The following is a 20,543-nucleotide window of genomic DNA, read 5'->3' as shown; positions in this document are numbered from 1 at the left end:
GCAGGAATGAAATACTTTCAATTTTCTTTTACTCCACATCTTTGGTGGAGAATTGATTAAAAATGGTGCTGTCCTGCAATGGTTGCTCATTACAGGGTCTTGATCCCTGTGTTTTCCTTGAGGATGAGGATAGAGCCAGGTCCTATTTTTTCCTAATTTTTTCCCGCTTTCCTGTGGAAGAAAAAAAAAACCACAACCAATTCTAAAACAGAGAAGTCACTAAACCTTTACAGTTTGTTTCCTCAACAAACTCTTCTTCTAGACCTGAATGCCTCCTACAAGATGGTCCAAGTAAGTATATCTATAGATAAAACAGGTTTATTCCTGCTGTGTTAGTAGAGTATTCCTGTTTCATGCTCATAGGGATTTTGTGGGGCGTGTCCTACCATGGAAATGAAAACAAGTTTTGGGTCTTGTGCTCCCCATCTCTCACAACAGAACCAGCAGAAGAGAGAACCTAAAAGTAATGTGGTTTCTTAAAGAAGGCTATGGAAGGAGAGATCCACAGTCAAAGACATGATTCTCAATTCATATGAGCATAAACTTAAATAAAAAGTAACCAATATTTTTTACCCAGCAATGGATACCGAATGAAAAGCTACAGTGGGAGATGCTGAACAGCTGGATTGGAACTGCAATTCCCTTTTTCCTCCAGTGGCTTCACTCACCTATAGAGAAGATGAAAAGGCTTCAAATACAAAACCACTGAGGATGAGAAGGAGAGAAAATGATCCATCTTAAGTCTTCTTTTACCATGGAGTAACACTGTAGGTAACAATTTTAATTAACTGATTCCATTTCTGTCGCCTTCAATTCCTATTTTATCTTTCACAGGAAAAGACAGAGACTACAGAGGACCCCAAACTGACATTTCCCTGTAAATGCAAAATATTGGGTATTTAGGAGACAAATAGCAGTTAAAAGAGAAATATGAATGCAGTTCATATGAAAATAATGCAGTACAAGTAGAAGTCACATAGTGGGTGTAAAAGAAATATGCAGAGCCTTAATTATGAATTACACTCGAGTTGTACAATGCTAGAGGCAGATTAGAATTCTTTATTTTTCTCTTTCCATCAATCATGTAAGGGACATTTTCTTCCCCCCAACACAAGTTACATTTTGCCACCAATGTTTACGATGCGTGTGTAGTACTTTGTTTACTTAGTATTGTGAAACATCCTGTTTTGATATTACATTCCTACCACAGGCCCTTGGAAATTAAAACGTGATTGGAGAGAATACTAAATATATTTTCAGATATCTGGGCATAACTTTTACTAGTGAGGATGCAACTGTAAGGGATGACAGGAGGAAATGACCTGTCAGTTGCCAGAAAAGAACTTTAAACCAAGTCATTGCTCTTGCTGTGTTTATTATGAAAGGTCAGTTGTTCCTCTGGGTTTGAGGGATTTTTTTGTTCCTGCCACTAAGATACACATCTTGTATTTTAATATTATTAGACTGCATAACACACTGCCCTCTCATGAGTAAGGGAATTCATTTCCTGAATGCAAACCAGATTGCAGAAGAGGTTAATCAGCAAATAGAGAATTATTCATTTCATGTAGGCTGTGAATTTAACAATGAGCACTTGTTTTCCTTTTTGGCTCTTATCCAGTTACTCTTCTTTGTTCATAAAGCTTTGGTCCCTAGCACACCAGCCAATTGTTGAAAAGAACACAAAATGTTCTGAAACCTCATAAAAAGAAAGAACAGCAGCAACAATTAGAACACACTAATTGAACGATCTCCTGTAGGCCTGTTCCTCCCAGAAACCAGTTTGATTTCACTTCTAACATGACTCAGTTAAACACGAAATGACTGATTATTGCATTAAAGGTTGTCCATATATTTGAGCCAGCTAATCAAAGACAACCCACTCTACATTTTTAAAATCAATATTCTATTGCATGATGGGCACACAAACTGTAGGCCTTGCACTGTTTTCTCACAAAAATTAGGTTAATCTTCGAAATTTTGATGAGAAAACCTCTGAAGTTTAGGATTTTATTCTTTAAAATCAAGTCACATCAAGCAGTGGGGGAAGTTTCCCTTTGAGCTGCCTGTTCTAGGAGGCAGCTCACCCCAGCCTGGAGAGGGAAGAAGTGGAGCACCAGTCTGCACAGGGGCACATCATGAGAGAGCTGAACTGGACTCCAGGAGAAGTCAAAGTCCTCCAGCACTTCTCTGCTTGCCCAGGAAAGCCAGAGAAACAACACAGCAACGCATATCTGGGGGCCTCCACATGCTGTGTATCCCAAAGCACAAAAGAACAAACACTTCCCTCTCCCTCTTTCTTTAAAAAGATCCAAACAATTTCTTTTTATTCCGCGCAGCTGAGGAGTGTTAGAACAAAACCAACAGCTTGTTAAAACTCTAGATATACTAAAGAACTCTGGGGAACTGAGAAGCACTGTATCCTTGAAGAAAGGAAAATACAATTTAAATCCAAATCTTAGGAGCAAGGGAACATCATCAAGATGATGCTATCTATTTTAACCGGGGTATAAGCAGCTTCTCTTATTTATAACACAGAAACACTGAAATTCAGTTTTGAAATGCTGATTTAATTCAAACTGTATCCACAGTTTTTAAATCTCACCTCTTCAGCTGCTGATTTGGGATTTCAGCACTGCAGAGCAGCCAAGTTTGGACGAACAAGAGAACAAATGCTTTCAAGACTTCCTGTTCTGCTTGACTTGCTCACTTGGAGAAAATTCAAACCAATAAAAGAGAACAAAGGAGTGGTTTTTTTCCCAGGCTATAGTTTCTCTGTTTGACTGATTCCTGACCATCCTATTAAAAAAATCTTCCAAGCTTACCAGCAAATGCAATAAACACTACTACTTCAGCAATTTGTTCTACAGACTTCTGGCCTTAACATTTTATCAGTAGTCTCTGGGTTGGTGAAATACTTTCAGTTTCCTTTTATTCCACATTCTTCAGTGGAGAATTGCTTAAAAATGGTGCTGGCCTGCAATGATTGCTCCTTACAGTTTCAGCTGCTTGTATTTGTGATTTCCTTGAACATCAGGCTCACCCCTTACCAGGCTTCTGTCAATCCCCCCTCTCAAATCTTCTGCTGAGAGGATTCACCTCGGTGCAAACCCCAGAACCTATTTCAGGCAGGATTTCAGGGTGGCCCATGCTTTAAGGAGCCAAAGATGCTGTTCCAGTCAAGAACCCTGATTTTATCGCATATATATTTCACAAAATCCTTTTCTAATGGTTGTAGCAAGATTTCTCTTTAAGAGCACATTCTTCTTTATGCTCCTGGAATTTAGGAACAGCTACAAGTGGCTAACCCATAAGCAGAGGCATTTTCCACATAGCGCTTGATATGCCCAGAGTTTTGTAGATTTATTGTCAGGAATGAGATGTTAATGGTCCTCCTGATGGGAGTTGCAAGCAAATATGTTAACTAACCTCATTTAAATAAATTAATGCTGAGCACTCAGGTGAAATTCCTCTGCATAGTTAAATCACAGAAGAGGATGTCTGGTGCTACCCCTGAAGGAAAGCAGCCAGGGAGAATCCTGGAGCTAACAGGTGTAATTCCTGCACAATTCCAAAGGTGCAGGTAGAGACAGAAGCATCTCAGAGAGCTGGGTCAGCTCTGCACCTCCTAGAGCAGCACAGACCCCGAGCCCTGTGTCCTCCCAGAAAAGTTGGAGGAGGAATGCTGCTGCTTATTTTGCTCCTGCCACGCTTCAAGGAAAGAGAAAACATTCCATTTCTTCAGAAAGAAATGAATTGCAGTGAGAAAATCCCCCAGCTTGCTGTCACTATTCCTCAGCCAAGCAGCCAGCAGCTTACACGAGCAGACAGGAATGTCCCTATCTGACAACTGGTTTGAGCCCTAAAGGCCTTCTAGGACCCGGTAACTTGTGGTTTTCAGCAGGTTTTCTCATTGAAGGGAACAAATCTCCTTGCTGCAACTACTCATCTTAAAGAGCTTTCAGGAGTTCTAGTTTTCAGGCTAAAAAGTGACATTTGACAAGTTATTCCTCAGCGAAGCATAACTGGCAGGGTTAGTCGGTCACTGGTGAGCTGGTTCCCTAATTGCACAGGGGACAAGGTTTATGCTTCTTGAATGACAAACTCGCCAGCCTGTCCAATATGATCCTTTCCTTTAGGATATAGCTCTGCCCTGAAGGAAGCAGCATTAAAACACAGAACCTGATACACAGAAATCTTGAGACGCTGGGTAGATTAAAGTGACCTATTTGTTTTTCAAACCCTACGTCATTCTTTATCAGCGAAACGTGGGGAAGGTAAATCCTTCCATGTAAAATTATTTCATCCACTTTTTTGACAGGAATAAGTTCTTTCAGCATAACAGAATTTTATTAAATAGAGGGTTTTTTCTTGTACAGAAAATACCATATTTTGTAATATTTTCTCTCCTTTTTAGTGGAATCCCACCACAGATACAGTCCTTCACAGGGATGCAGTCTACACTGCCACCTCTGATGAATGACACAGCTGGCACAGTGAATCAGAATATTGCAACATCAGATGAAAATGAAGAGGAAGGGAGACATAACTAAGGCAATGATACCCTGTTGTAGTAGATTAAGCAGGCAGCTGAAATCAGCAGGTATGCCCAATTTATTTGTACTATTTTATCTGTCCTTGATTATCATTAACCTGGAAACGACGACATTTTTCACTGAATGAAAAGCCATAATTAAATATCTGCTTCCTCCTTTTAGAGTGACAATGCCATATGAAACAAACAGGTTTTCCAAGTTTTAAGAACGAATGTAACATTTAGACTCTGCGAGGACATAAAATGCGTTTAGTTCTTCACATTCAAATGCCTCCATGCATAATATTCATCAGATTGAATTAAAATGGCCATTCTGGGTGCCAGGTCAGCTGTGTCTGCTTTTGAAGTTCTCCATGAAGAATAATAATTCCAGCTTTTGTCTGCCTCCCAGACAGACTTCCCCCCGCAGCTGTGCCAAGCAACAGCTCTCACAGTGTCAGGGCTGCTGAGTGTGACCAGCACACACTGGAGAGCTGGGGATGGACCAAAGGAACTCAGAGCTGCTGTTCATGCTTTGCCCCACAGAGCTGCCAGATTTAGCAGGAGCACTTTAAGGTGGCTCCAGTGTCCAGCAGCTGTCAGGGGGAGTCTGCTCTGGAATGTGGAGCTCATCAGCTGATCAAGGTGGATCTGCCTTGCAGAAGCTGAGAATAACAGGACAAGGTGAGCTGAGGGAGATTATTGATCCTCCCTCCTGCCCACACAGGCAGCACTGGCTGAGCCAGCAAGGTGGGGACAGGGATGTGTGATCTGAGCCCTGGGCCTCCTTCAGCTGACAACTCACTTTCCTGCAGCTCCTGCCTGCTCTTTATGAGCCTGGTGAGCATTCTTAACCAAGTGACAAAGTGCCATGATTCGGAGGAGGAACACAAAAATAATCTATGAACAAAGCTGGAGCCACTGCCATCAGAAAGCATCGAATGTGAGTGAGGTAACTGGGTGATCCTCAAGCGCTTCTGAGAAGAGAGGATATCTGAAATCCTGTGTTCTTCCTTTCCTAACCCAAACAAATGCCTAAATATGAACAAATAAGAGAAAAGAAACTCTTAGGTGATTTTCTAATTAAAATTTGGGCAAAAAGCATTCAATGTGAGGCAACCTCTTCTTTGAACACTGCAGCACCAAAGCCTCCTGTCAGCCAGTCTATTTGGATCATGAAACAAGTGATGTCCTCAGCACTGAGCCAGCACACGCTGACAAAGGCTGCACTCCAACAAACACTCCTCTCCCCATGAACGTCTTTTGCCCAAGCCTCTCTTCCACAGCCTGGCCCTTGGGAGAAATCTCTCACCAGTTTCAGAATGCTGCACTTTTCTAGCAAGCCTGTTGCCACGAGAAAGAAGACATTTGTACACCTGATCTGTGTTTGTTCTCTTGTGTACTCTCGTGTTGAGTGACAGAATATGAGAGAGTGATCCCCTTCACTGGGGATGCGAGGTTTGCTTGTGGTTGATGAAGAGTGATTAAATGAAGTATTATGTGACACTGCACAGATTTACTGCAAGGGCAAGAGCAATTCTACAAAAGTGGGGTTTTTTTAAAAGGGAGAAGAACTCATGTTTCTGACTTTAATAAGCTTATGTTGCAGCTGAACTGTGCATAGACCAGGAGAGCTCCTTGTGTTATCAAAAAACGGCAATATAGAGGAAAGAGAGACTCTGTTAAGAAGGTAAGGTGAGAGCGGAGCAGCTCCTATGCAGTCCTTAGCTAAACAAATGCACAGTAAGAGAACAAATCTGCTCCCTCCCTTCCATATCATCATGGAAAAGCCATTTTGCATCCTTTATCCATCTGTGATACCACAGAGCTCTCTCAGGTTTGAACTGCACAGGCCTTGGCTGAAGCCTACGATCCAGCAGTAGAAGACCATCTCCTTTCATTAATATTATCATATCAAAATCCATTTCACTCTCAATTCACAGGCAGGAAGGATATAACAGAGAAAACACTGCTTGCTCTTTGTGTACCTCGTGGTGACCTCTCCTGGTCACACACTTTCAAAAAGCATAAAAATTTCTAGTGTATGCTCAGAAAATAAGCCACAGAACTGAAATATAAGACTACTTTCATAATAAGCCACACTTAATTTTCCCAATTACATTCTTGGTAAGCCCAGCCTTTCTGTTACATATAATGCTGCAAAAGTCCTTGAATGATGTCAGAGCCAAAACTTTTAAAAAGAAGAAGTATCTGCACATTTCTGTCCAGGATCAGAAAGGAAGGGACACAAAATAAAAAATTCCTTCATGGTTTTCAGAAAAGTTTATTCTGAATGTACCAAGGCCACCTAAATGTCACAGCTGTCACAAACTGCTCAGGGTTTATAATACTCCTAAATTTCACAAGTAAGCTGGATTACAAGAGCAGTAACCCCTTTTTAAGCTTTGTACTTCATGTAATGAGAGTATTATCTTCAATCTAGTTTTGACTGGTCTCCAAGTTTTCTGTTATATGAGCCTTACGTAGCTGAGTCGTGCATTATCAACATTCTCCTGACCCTTATCACCCTTTTATTCCCAAGAATATTCACCAGAAATTCACAAATAATTTGGTGACATTTAGCAAGCCATCTCAGCATCAGAGTGAAAGTTTTTTCAAGAGAGCAGTTAAAAGAAAATGATGGTGGAGGGTTATCAAGAGAGAAAGAAAAGTGCTTTCAATATCCAAGAGTACACAAAACAACTCAGTCCAAACATCCTAAAATATTGAGATGCAAGAGATCAGGTTTCATGTCAAAGGAAATTGGACAAAAATATTTGGATGAAATGGATGAAGAAATTTTAAGGAATAAGGCATTTCTGGGGAAACTGGTGGAAGGCAACAAAATATTTCTGCTAAGAAATGAATCTCTTTTTCATTAACATCCCTTTAAATTATGCTGGCCCATACTTTCTGCTTCAACACAGGGCTAAAAATCTACTCAAAAACGCTGAGATAAAGAGAATGGTTCCTGCCTTTTCTCTCATGTTGGTCTTGTATTAGTTCTTTATTCATTTATTCCTCTTCCTCATTCAATCTAAAATAAAAGCGGCTCTGAGAGAAAAAGTGTTTGCTCAGAGTAAACCTTGTATCAGAAACTTGGAATGTTCAAGGGCTGAGAAGAAACAAGGGCTCACAGGAATTGAAAACAGTAATAATTCACTTAATATGTGTTCCAGATCCTCTGCACAGCGCATTAATGTGAGCCTTTTAAAATGCAAGCAATAATTTTGTATGTCTTTTCCTTTCTAACCCGTGTGAATCATCACCCTCTTTTGGACTAAGAAAAGAAGGCAATATTATCCACACTTTATGGGTGAAGTACAGAAGATTAAGTGTCGTGCCACAAATCAAACAAAAGTCTTCAGAAGAGCTCCTGAACCAAAGTCTGGTACTTTAACCATATGATAATTTCCCTCTGCCAGGCATTTAATTTTTACCCCAGTAGTTCAGGAGTTCCCATTAGCACAGAGATCATTCCAGCACCTGTCACCAATGAAAGTGGAAGAGATTAGAGTTCATGAAGGAGATTCCATCTGTCTCCTCATTATCATGTTTTCCCTTTCCTGAGGATGGGACAGGGCTCCAGAGTGCTGCCAAAGGAGCTGAGAGGGTGAGAGGAAGGGAAAGACCAAACAACACGCTGCAGAGGCCACAGACATTTTCAGCACACAATAGAGGAAGTTCTTGTAGCTTTTACTTGGCTCTGCCTGACACAGAGACCAGTCTGGACCTTGGAGATAATGAGTGTGAAAGATTTGAGGGTGAAGACATCACAGGATGTGTTTCTGAAGAATTGCCACTTCATCTTGGCATGCATTCATTGGATTTTAAACCAAGGTGACAGCGTTAATCTGTATTTCTAATGTTTTTATAAATAATTTTCCATTGCTGTTCTCAGTTCCTGAGTTTTGAACTGTGCAACCACTAGGTTTGCTTTCCATGCTTGCACTGAGATTGCAGATCTTTTAAAGTGAGCCACCTGCCCTGTCCTTAACCCTTCAGGGGACGTGGGCTGATCTCACCCAGGTAACAATCTCTCCCGCATCAGCAAGCAGCAGCATAAAATGTAATATTTGACAGGGATCCTGCTAAAGCCACACAGGGGAAGCCCAGGTCCCAGAGTACATTGCTGCAGGTAGCTCTGAGGCTTTTGTCTGCATAGGTGTAATAATACCACGCAGTGGGGATTTTAGAGCCTGTTTGCAGAGCTTCCTCGACACAACAGTAAAGGTGTGAAATATGAATCTCAAAAAACCCACTCTTCGGGTATTCCAAGGTATACATGCCTTGGAATCAAATGAAAACCAAGGTAAGAGATTTTCCTGCACTATTACTTTGTTGTTAGCACAATACTGTTATCTACTACTGAAATGATCCTTACAATGCCAGATGTGGATGGAGGAGGTGGTGCTGCTGCATTTCCCAAAACACTGCTCCTGCATGGCTGTGCACAGATTATTTACACACCTTTCTACCTTGCCTTCTTCCAAGTCCTGTTCCCAGTTTTAACCTGTGGATACTGATCATACCTGCCCAGAAAATCCTATTAAAAATCAAAACAGCTTCTTGGGTCTGTACAGGTAAGGTTGGTCCTATACAAACAGAACCTTCTGTTTCTGCCAGAAGGAAATTTTCCTTCCATTAAGTCTAGTCTTCAAAAATCAGTTTTAATATTTGAAAATGCATTTAATAATTCTCACCTGATTCAAAAGGATGGAAAAGCAATGTCCTGATTATGTACGTGGTCACCTCAATGATTACTTCCATGATGAAGAAATAATGTCCAGGTACATAAACAATCGGCCACAGGAGTTAATTTTGTACTCTAAGCAAAAGTTATTTACAAGTGTTTTATGAACTTTACATACAAAGGTGCCCAAAGTAAAACTCGGAACTTCAAAACTGTGGTATAAGGCATGCAGTTAAAGTCTAGAATTCAGAAATGTTGCCTCCATTACACTTAAGTCTGTACTGCACTCCTTTGCATATGATTAGGAATTATCAAAGTCAATTTTGAAAACTTCACAGCAGCGTAGCAAGTGGCAGGCAAAGTAAATTTTAGTCTTTTGTAATATTCAGGCATGAAACTTTGAGGTATTTTGCCTTACTGTTGTTATTTTTTTTGCAAGATTTTAAGGTCAGAAGAGACCATTATCTCATCTGATCTAGCTCCCTGCCTATCACCAGCCATCAGCTCTCAGCTCAGCCACATCTCTCTGTGAGCAGCTCTAAGAGGCAGCATCACAGCTCCCAGGAAAATGTCAGTGCCTGAGCTGGCAGATACGCCAGGAGCTCCTACAGTGGAAGGAGCCTGATCAAGTGCTGTGCCTGCAGATGAACTCACAAATGCCAAACGTGCCTTGCCATTCCAGGAAGGTTCAGTTTCAGTACAGATTCAATTTGCTATTAACCTGGAAAAACCTTTCACTGGCCTTTCCTTTCTTTATTTGATTTTTGTGTGTGTTCAGAAACATTCCAAGTACAGAGATTTACATGCAGAGCTATGTAAGTTGTTTAAAGAACACATTCATGTTTTAGCAGACAGACACACATGCATACCCCCAGTCCATTCAAATTCAACATATTATCTCAGGAATCCAGCAGATTCCTTATTCTGATTACACTTTTCTGATAGAAAATTAAGTGAAGGGAAAAATCAAATAGAAACCTCCAGTCTGCCTCCAGTGCAGCGTTGAGGTTCCAGCATGATGGGGCACTGCCAGCTCCGACTCCTGCTCACTGAACAGCTGTGGAGTGTAAAGCTGTGCTTCCTCCAGCTGTTCATTATCACCAGGCCAGATGTTCCCATCCCTGCGGCAGCACATGGAACCTGTGGCATGCCCTTCTCTCTTCAGCACTGCCTGGTGCTTCAGCACAGAGTTACTGGCTGTCACCTGGCATGGGCGGTGAGTGAAACACAGCCTGTGTTAGCTCGCCACACCAGAACCAGGCTGGAGCTCCACGGGCAGATCCCTGATCCATCTGCATCCACAGAGGGAGAGTCTGTTGTGAGTTCAGGCACGCACAGGGAACGGAGCACGAGAGGGAACCCGTATGAGAGGGAGCTGTGCCAAAGCCAGGGCTCACAAGGGGAACCTGGGGAGGTGCCTCTGGCAATCCCAGCCTCTCTGGTTGTACTTGACTGGGTTTGCTTTATGTGTGGAGAGACAATACTGATTTAATCTGTTCCAACACAATTTTTAGGTGGGTTTGTGCTGGGATTTAAGAGTTGAGCAGACAAGTGAAGCCTTTCTGTAGCATAAAACTTCTTTGCTACATGCCATGACCTCTGAGGGTCTTTGGGCTCGGAATCACAACAATTCCATTTCTCTCTGCTCCAGCTGATGGAAGGGCCTGTGTAAAGGTAAGACAAGATTGGTGTTTTATGAACTTTTACAGAAATTAGTTGTTCTAATATCAGTCTCCACGGTCAGCAGGCATTAGATATTTCAAGATCAAAAAAGTTATTTTTAATCTAGCAATTAACCATCTTCTCAGCATAGCCACAAATAACAAGCACACTTAAAATCCTGATGCCAAGGTATTACAAAATAGGCCTGCACAGACCCCTCCCTGCTCTCACAACACAAGCCCAGTCTTTGAATTGCTTGATCCAGACTTAGGGATACTGATACAGGTATTACTGGGATACATCCTCCAGCCTAATTAATGTGGATTCCTGGTCCACAATATTTTTCCCTTTTCTTGACTATTCAGCACCCTAGAGCAGCAGCAAAATCAGCAGCTTATCTTCCATTAGCTGAAGGCAGGCAAGCAGGCAGATCTTGCTTATTCCACTCTTTATGGCAGCGAACCTTTCCTTCTCTTGAGGGATTTGTTATAACATCAATAAAAGTTTAGATGGCCTCTAAAAGAATTGAAGAGAGCCAAGCTTAGGGCAGAATATGCCAAAACCCATCCACAGCTGTGAGGAAATTTGCTCATTTTGTCCTTCCCATGCACAGTAACCAATTTAATATTTGAAAATGCATTTAGTAATTCTCCCTTCATTTAAAAGGATAGAAAATTTGGGGTGTGTCACAGAGCAGGCTGCAGGACAGAGTAGCATCTGGAGATAATACCTGACCACACTCATGAAGGGGAGAAGGGACCTTGCAAAAGTAATGCCACAAAGTGCAGCAAGAGATGTAGGAAGAAAGAATTTGGTTGTCCATAAAAAGGAAAACCAAACCATCAGTATTAAAAGTGCAGGTCAGTAGATGGGACTGAGGCAGGGGAATTATTCTCCCTGCAGCAGGAGAGTACATTTCAGATTTATTCATGCTTAGGGAGGGTTCCATGCCCAAAGTGTTTGGGGCTTAACTTGCATTTACCAGCTTGCTTTACCAAATATTAATGAAGATTCTCCTCCCTCTGAAGGTGTGAACTTTTTTATGGACAGAATGGTACGAGAGAAGAACAAACATTATTTATTATCTAAACAACCACAGCTGGAGCTGTTACAAATTCAGAGTAAAAATAATTGCTTTTAGTTATAAATAACCAAGACCCCTCCCTCCACACTGCTCAGTGAATACACACAAATACAACATGCAGAGCACACTCATCAGTGGAAAAAAGAAAAACACTATCTGTTCCAGGCATATTAGAAGATGAAATCAGAAAAGCAGTGCAAGAAATGTATTGCTATAAACGCCCAAAGGCAACTGTTCCAGTATATCACCTCAACACAGAAAATGTCAGCAACACCTGAAGTTTTCCAGATCACCACAGAAAGTTGCTTAAGAGTTACCCTGATATATCATAATGAAGAGTGACAACATCTCCATTGCTGGCAGAAGTGGTGCTGCATATTTGCTGTGTGGTTTTGAGCAGAAATATTTGGATTCCATTTTTCACCTGATCACATATTTTTCTGTTCAGATTTTTTGTTAATACACAAATAAAGAAATAAAAAAAAAAATCTCCAGTCACTTAGTATTATTTTTAATTCTTTTTGCTACATACAATCTTACCCAATGCATTTTACCATGAGGACTGAAGATTCTGAGGCAAGGGCTTGTCAGGTAAGACAAAAGGACATGATTTTCTGAGGGAAGAACTAGACTATCCCATTGGTAAAACTGAGATTCCTGTCATGGAAACAAACTGCAGTAACTGAACACGAATGAATCCCTCTATAATTTTTTTAATGTATTTGTAATTCTATTAATTAAAAATTGTAGGATTCACCAAAGTCTTTTAAACTTTTTTAGAGTCCCAAAATCACTACCACCACCAACATTCTCAGGATCTGTAAAAGTCATTTAAGTTTTTGTAGCCTTTCAGTCATTTTTATCCCATTTTATCCATGCAACCACTGTGTTCTTGGACACGAGTACAGCAAACACTGCACTCCTGGGAACGGCTGAGGCAGGAAAGGTTCCATACACACAGCCCCAAAGGATACACATATAGGATTAAATTCAACAGCACAAAGGAATGAACAATTACTGGGACCAAAATTCAATTGCCTATACTATGAAATTGCTAAAGTAGTTCTGGTAGAATTATAAATAAATCCTGTATCAGAATTTAACTCACTCCATGGACTATTCCCAGTAGATATTCTGACTTTTTTCAGTCTGTTCTGGAAGCTCAGTGAACTCGGTACTATGAACACCATCTGCTCCATGCCTCTGATTTGCTAGCATAGCTACAGCCTATCAGTCCATAAATGAGGGTAGCAGGGGTGGGGTAATCAATCACAGTAAATGAATGCTCAGAATGCTATAGGTGTGTGTATATGTCTCACTTTACCAGGCACAGCCCTGCTGAATGGGACACGTCACATTCAGAGGCAGCAGCACTGCCCCCTGTCCCATCAGGGAGAGCTGCTGCCCAGTTACAGAAACAAGCAGCAAAGTCGAATTAATGGAGCAAGGAAATACCAGGCCATCCCAGAGGAACAGGATTTTCCAACAGCAAGAGAGCTGGAAGAACTGCACCCAGCCTGGGATGTATTGGGATTGTCAGCGTGGATGGGTCTGGTTAAAGTAAATTGTCAATAATGAAGTGTAGCCATTTGCCATCCTGCACTACTCTCTGCTTTTCAAGGGAATCTGGAATCATCACAGAATGGCCTCAGTTAGAAAAGACCTTAAAGCCCATCCAGTGCCACCCCTGCCATGGGCAGGGACAGCTTCCACTGTCCCAGGCTGCTGCATACCCCAAACAACCTGGCCTTGGGCACTGCCAGGGATCCAGGGGCAGCCACAGCTGCTCTGGGCACCCTGTGCCAGGGCCTGCCCACCCTCACAGGGAAGAATTTTTTCCTACTATCCCATCTAACCCTGCTCTCTGTCAGCTTGAAGCCATTCCCCCTTGTCCTGGCGCTCAAGGCCCTTGCAAGCAGCCTTGTCCCGCGTTTCTCAAAGGCTTCCTGCAGGTACTGGAAGGCCAGAATTAGATCTCCACAAAGCTTCTCTTCTCCAGACTGAACAATCTGAGTTCTCCCAGCATTTCCTCATAGGAAAGGAGCTCCATCCCTCTCATCAAAGTGCTGACTCTCCTCTGGACTCTTTCCAATATAAAGTGTTAGTTTCCTGACTAGGAGTTCCAGGAGTACAAAGCTCACTCTTGCTGAGCCAAGAAGTCACTTAGCAAAGAGCACCTGACTTTAGCATTCTGCAGAATATCCTTCCAATCAACCTTTCATTGCAGGACTCTCATCTTCTCCCAGCCCTGCATCCTCACAAAGAACTGCTGTGGATTTGTTGGCTCACATTGCTTTTTCTTTCCACCTTCACCATTGTTTGCCAGGGTCAGACATAATTGGGTGAGGAAGAAGCCCTCACAACCACAAATGGAATTAGAAGTCAATAAGTGGCTTTATTTCTATACATTTATATATTCTCTTATACTCCAGGAAAAAAAAATACTCACAAAACAAACTAACATCATATTTTTAGTTCAAAATGTATGTGAGGTAGAGACATATGCTTGGAAGCCTTTTGAAAAACTTAATTAAAACTGTTGTATAAAAATACACCTGACAACTAAATCAGCATTAAAATAGTTTCTAGGAGATAAATAATTTACAGATTTTCACAGTTAACAATCTGCTTTCTAGAAATAAACTTCACAGTTTACTATAAAATGATCAAAGAGGGATTAGGTAGCTATTCAATTTACTGGAAAAATGTTACACCATATCAGTGAGATTGGGAAAATGACTAAGGAGCTGAATATGTTAGAGAAAATGTAATGAATCTAAACAGTAATAGAAATTCACTGGGTATAGAGTCATTAATGTTAATTTTATAAATATTTAAATCACCGAGGGGAACAAATTTGCTGGCACTAAAGCTGATAATGTCTAAACAGTCCAAAAGATTGAATTTCTTGAAAGTTTAACAGATCCACTTTGAATTTGCAGATTCTTAGCAGTGACACTGAAGTGACACAGAATAATAATCTTCGGATTTACATTATTGTAGTTTACTATGCAAAATTCCACGTGGTCCCTAAATGCTGCCTCAGGACATGAAACTACAACTCCCCTTATTTGATCCCTCCTGGCCATCCCAGGAAGAAGTTAAACAGAGAAGTGCAGTGTGTGGATGTGCTCCATGTACAGAAGCACCAGATGAGATTTGTGACAGCACAGCTGACTCCATCCTGAAACAGCTGAACAAATTTACAGTGGAAAGAATTAAGAATATCTTTCCTTCTGATTCCAGAAAATGTGGTGCTGTTCTCTGACGCAACAAATAATAACTGGAAAATAGGAATCCTCTTGGTCCTCTGCCTGGTTTATTCTTCTCCATTTTCTGCATCTTGAAACGTAGTAACAGCAGGAGATTTGATGTGCACACAATTCAAAATAGCTCCTTTACACCTTAGGTTTCAATACTGTTTTGGAAACTCCTTTTAATGTGAGTTTTCTCTTCTCTTTGGATGTGGATCTCAGCAATAATTTACCCCTTCTAAAGTCACCTTTGGAAAATTACGGTTTTATCCCCAATTATCTGGAGTTTCTTTAGGAAGGATGTTATTTCTAGGTGATCATCAAAATCGTGCTTGTCGTGGTAGAGGAAATTTGTTTCTTGATTATGGAAGTAGAAAGGAATTTATATCAAATTTATTAATATACATTCAAGGTGTACTTGGCAATCAGTCTTAGCCCGAGAAAATGATTACTTTAGAATCTCAGAGGTCATAAAAAACCAAATTTCCAAGTCCAAGCTGCAAGCTGAAAATTAAACAAGCACAACCTGAAAATACAGAACCAGGGAATATTACATATTCACACCAGTGCATACTTGAGAATGTGTGACTTGTGAATATCTGAGATGATGACTAGTATGATGGCAGTATGATTAGGACCAGCCTCAGCAACAGCAAATTTATACCTACTAATGAAAAAGGACATGCCAAAAAACGCCACTCACCTCTCCTGCTGTTTCATGCTGGACCCTTCAGTGAAATTGCCAAGCAATTTATTTGGTCACTTTTTGTTACAACAGCTGCCATCATCCCTGACCCAAAAATACCACAGGACTGAAGGATCTGATGTTTCATCACAGGTCAAAACTTTGTAAGACACTTTGCAAATGAATGGCTGTGGACCAGCCCCCTAATATTTGCCTGACATTCCAATTTATGGACCTGGTTCCTTGGAGGAATGTATTTACAGTTTCCATCCTCAGTTCCTCCCATCAGCTCTAATCAGCCTTTCTCTCTCTTCCCAAAGAATTTTGCCGCATCTCCATTTACTATCATTACTCAGCAAGCAAGAAAATTATTACTATTATTACTTCCTGACTAGAGATATTTGGAAATTGCTTTTGAAGCCTTATTTCCTGCTTTTTAAAACTCATTATAACTTAGAAACAGCAAGAAACGTACTGAAATTGAAATAGCACCCACTGAAGTGTACTGCAATGCCATGAAAGTTTCTTGTTAAACCATTAATGTTCTAAATTTATGCCAGTAAAGCGTCTGCCTGCTTCCATTCCCTGACATCTTCTACTTGAAGACAAATGTGGGAAGAGAATAATTAGTTTCTATTGTAATGAACTGTAAAATTTACAGTAGATTATTAAATTGAGAAGCATAGAACAATATAATCATTAAGGATTTATAGGTTATAAAACTCAAATTATATATATTTCATAAATTCTCTCTGATTTTCATCGCTATTATGACTTTACCAAATGTCCTTCCTGTTTCTTATTTCCATCTGGCATCCTCTCACAGGCTGAGGGAATCTTTCAAATGTCGCCCAGATTTAAGGAAAGAAAGAAGAGTTTTCACCTAGCTCAGGAATTTTGCTGGCTTTGGTCAATCAGGATGTTCTGTGTGGCTGCAGGTGAGAGCTACAGCTCAGAAACAAACACCTGCCTTGGCTGCAGCCCGTGTTTGGAACCCCCTCCTTAGAATACGTGATTTACAGTCATGCCAACAACATTAACCTTTTAGCAGAGCACAGAGAATTATTTTATCCCGCAGAGAAACAAGCACATCTTTTAGAGCGCTCTTGGTCCCTGCTCTCCCTGCAGCAGGCTCTGACAGGTACAGCTGAGGAGTGGAATTTAGCTGAGCCCCCTTTCCAACCCCAGCCCTTCCCCACTTCTCCTGGAACACAAACAGTTTAATGGTCCCTTCCCAGCAGCTCTGCAGCTGCCAGCTCTGACACCTCGCTGAGAGCAGGCAGCCACTGGCATTATCTAGTGATCTCCTAAATTGCCATTTTTCTTTTTCAACTATCTCTACTATACATCTTCTTGAGAGAAAACTACCGTATGAAGTGCTTCTGAAGTAAAGAAATTCACTTCAGAGAGTTTGGAGGTGTTTTTTTCCTCCTATTTTTTTTTTCCTTAAACTCGTGGCTCTAAAAAACACTGACAGTTTTGATGGAAGAGGTTGCTGCCAGCAAGAAAACAGATGCAAAATTGAGGAAAATGTGTGAACTATTGAGAAGAGTAAATCAGTGCTTCAGTGTCAGAGTCACTATTTCATTATTCAGATGCAGTAGGCTGAGCAACAAAGATGAAACATGTCAAAAGTAAGAACGAGGTTAGGATTGAAGTTCACTGAGAAACCTCCGCATCCAAGGCTTCTGCTTTGTAATATTTGTAATTATTCCCCAAAATCCTTGTGCTCCTCTGACTCATATCAGTTTTCATCAGCATACCAAAGCATTTTACTGCAGTATTTGTTTCACTGCACTCTGATTCCACCCAGCTCTACTGAATTTCACCACTGTAGAGCTAAAGCTGCACTGCAATGAATCGAGCCCAACACAACTGCTCTCTTACAAGTACAGAAAAGATGATACTGAGAGAATGTAACACGTTTGGGAAAGTTGGAGGGAACTAAATTCCTTTAAGAAAAACATCTAAAATACATTGGCTGCAGCAGGATTGGATTTACTGCCTGCAAATGAGACCCCACAGGGCTGAATGTGGTTACAGATGGGCGATTATCAGTTCTGTAGGAGAGGATGGGTATTCCTACATTTATTCCTGTTTATCTTTTTTTTTTATTATTTTAATTAACAACATTATCATTACTTTTGCCTCACGACAGAAATAATCTGCACAGGACCAAATAAAGGCTAATTCAAGGACCAAACCACCACCACCACAATCCTTCACAAGACCACAGAGTGAAGCCAGGCTGAACTCAGCACCACCTCAGTCACGCTGCACCAGAGCAAGGTTAATTTTTATCCAATTTATTTTAATCCAATATCTTTCACTTTGCTATTTCCAGCAAGGAATTGTTCAGAGGGGGAAAATAAACAGAGGGAATTATAATCTACCTGATCAGTTATAAGGTCTGCTCATACCCCAAAATGTCACTTCAGTTGGGTTTTGTAGTGTTTTGTGCACTCAGTCTTAACAAGGGATAAACCTTCATCACCATAAACCACTAAAGAAGGAGTTAATTTTGTTTTGAGAGGGTGCCGTTGGGTGAGTTCAAAAGCCTTTGAAAGTTTACCCCAGGTTTTTAAAGTGTACACATTGGGATGCTGACACAATTTTTTTTTCTACAAAAATGAAAAAAACATTTAATTTTAATCTTTTCAATATTTTTTTTCACTGTCATTTACCCAATTCATCTTCTCATGTCCAATTTCTCTCTTTAAAAAAACACCCAGAAAACTCTAATAATGAAAATATTTTAAAAGTAAAACTAGTTTGGTAATGAACTATTAGATTTTTTAATAACTTGCCAGAAAATGGAAAACAAAAACAAAATCCAACCTCAGAGACAAAAAGGGGATATTCCCTGTGCCTTCTCCTACTGTTTGTGTGGGCTGGGGGAACAATGGGATCATGAAGAACCAGCCTGGAGATAACACTGCTACTTACCAGACCTAACAGCTGCTAATGACTGATTTCTACCCACACATCTTTCTTAAATTAGTGTCAAGTACCCTCATTTGCAATTATTGTAATATTTTTCCATGTTTTGCCTGTTATCCAACCAACCCATTGAGAATTCTGTAGTTTTTGAATGATGTCTTCTCCAGCCTTAGCGGCAAAGCCTGCACTAATCAATACATTTTATCTATCAAACTAAATGCATTTCCAATATCTGCCCAGTGCAGAGGTGAGACTGCAGCTGGAATGCAGATTCTGAAAGTTCTCCTGACTACTTTTCCTCCCCAAATAAACCTTGGGGTTTAACCTTCTAGGTTATCCTAGAAGATTTCCAGCCTGATAGTAATCTCTCAATCTCACAGGGTTACACACTGTTTATTTCTGGTGAATTAACGGGTTAGAGCCTATGTTGTGCATTACAATTTTCCAATCCTCACTCTAGACAAAAGAGGTGCATTTATCACTTCCAAGAACAATGATTTTTATGCAGATTTTGCAGGGAAGGGCCAGTGCCATCCTAAAACAAGCAAAGACTAGTGCACAGAGGAAGGGAAGATGAAGGCAGGCTTACAAGAGACATAAAAAAGATATTTTTTAAAGCATTTTCTCTTTCCCCTTGATCAATTTCTTTTCTCAAGGTGCTTTTTAACAACGAGGCAGGGCAGCGTATTTTGCTCTGTCAAAACCAACATTCCCTCAATGTCACTTGAAGAAATAATGATTTTCTACAGGAGAAAATCCTGTAGAAAGGAGTCAACAGATAGTCCAGCAGATGCATTTTTCAAGGGAGACAGACAGGCCTGCAGTTTTATATCCATTTTTGGAAGGCAGTTTTATACCATGAAAACCAGGAATACAACAGCTCAGCTTCAAATTCGACCTCTTGTCCTGGGCAGGTGAAAGTAGCAAGATTTTGGAAAGAAAAACAAAAAGGGAGAAAAGGGAGAAAAACTAGAGCAAAATGAGCAAAATGCAGGCTGGGAGGGTTTAACAGAGTTGATAACGACTGGAAAGCTGTTAGAAAACTTTCATAGACAGAATATTCCCTTTCCTGTTCAAAGCCTCGCAGAGGCCCAGACGATGCCCCTGGGTTCACCTGGCGCAGGGGAAGGAGGAAAGTGCTCTCACAGCAGTCCCTGCCTGCGCAGAGCTCCTCCAGGAGGGAAAACACCTCCCTCCCTGCTGACCCTCCGAGCTGCTCTCCTCCCAGTGCCTTTTGTCCGAGGAATCATCACAAGGAGAGGCAGCCTGGCTCCCTGCCCTCCCTCCCGGGCAGCTCTGGGGGCACAGGTGGGTGTGCTCGGGGTGAGGAGATTCAAGGAGAACTTTCCCTGTGTCCGAGTGGTTCGGCAGCTTTAAACTCTAACAGCCCCTTCTATTACAATCAGGAGCACAAATGAACTAAACTGGCTTTCTCTCTGTCAGAGCTGGCTTTCACAGCGCTCCTTTCAAGCCCAGGGAAGGTGTTTCAGAGGCACCTCTGGCAGCGGGCACAGCTCTGTGAGCTGCGGGGCCCCGAGGTGCGCGAAGCTGCAGCAGCGAACACAAATTTTTAAGCCCGCAAAGGGACATCGTTCCCCGGCTGCAGGCAGAGGCCAGCCCGGTCCTCAGGAGGAAATCAGGGCAAAGCACAAGCACGGCTGTTCAGGAATGCTCCAGGTGCTCTCTTCTCT

The sequence above is a fragment of the Corvus brachyrhynchos genome, unplaced genomic scaffold, assembly GCF_000691975.1.
Source record: "Corvus brachyrhynchos isolate BGI_N302 unplaced genomic scaffold, ASM69197v1 scaffold220, whole genome shotgun sequence".
In the NCBI taxonomy this organism is placed as follows: Eukaryota; Metazoa; Chordata; class Aves; order Passeriformes; family Corvidae; genus Corvus; species Corvus brachyrhynchos.
Note: the sequence above shows the minus strand (reverse complement) of the source record.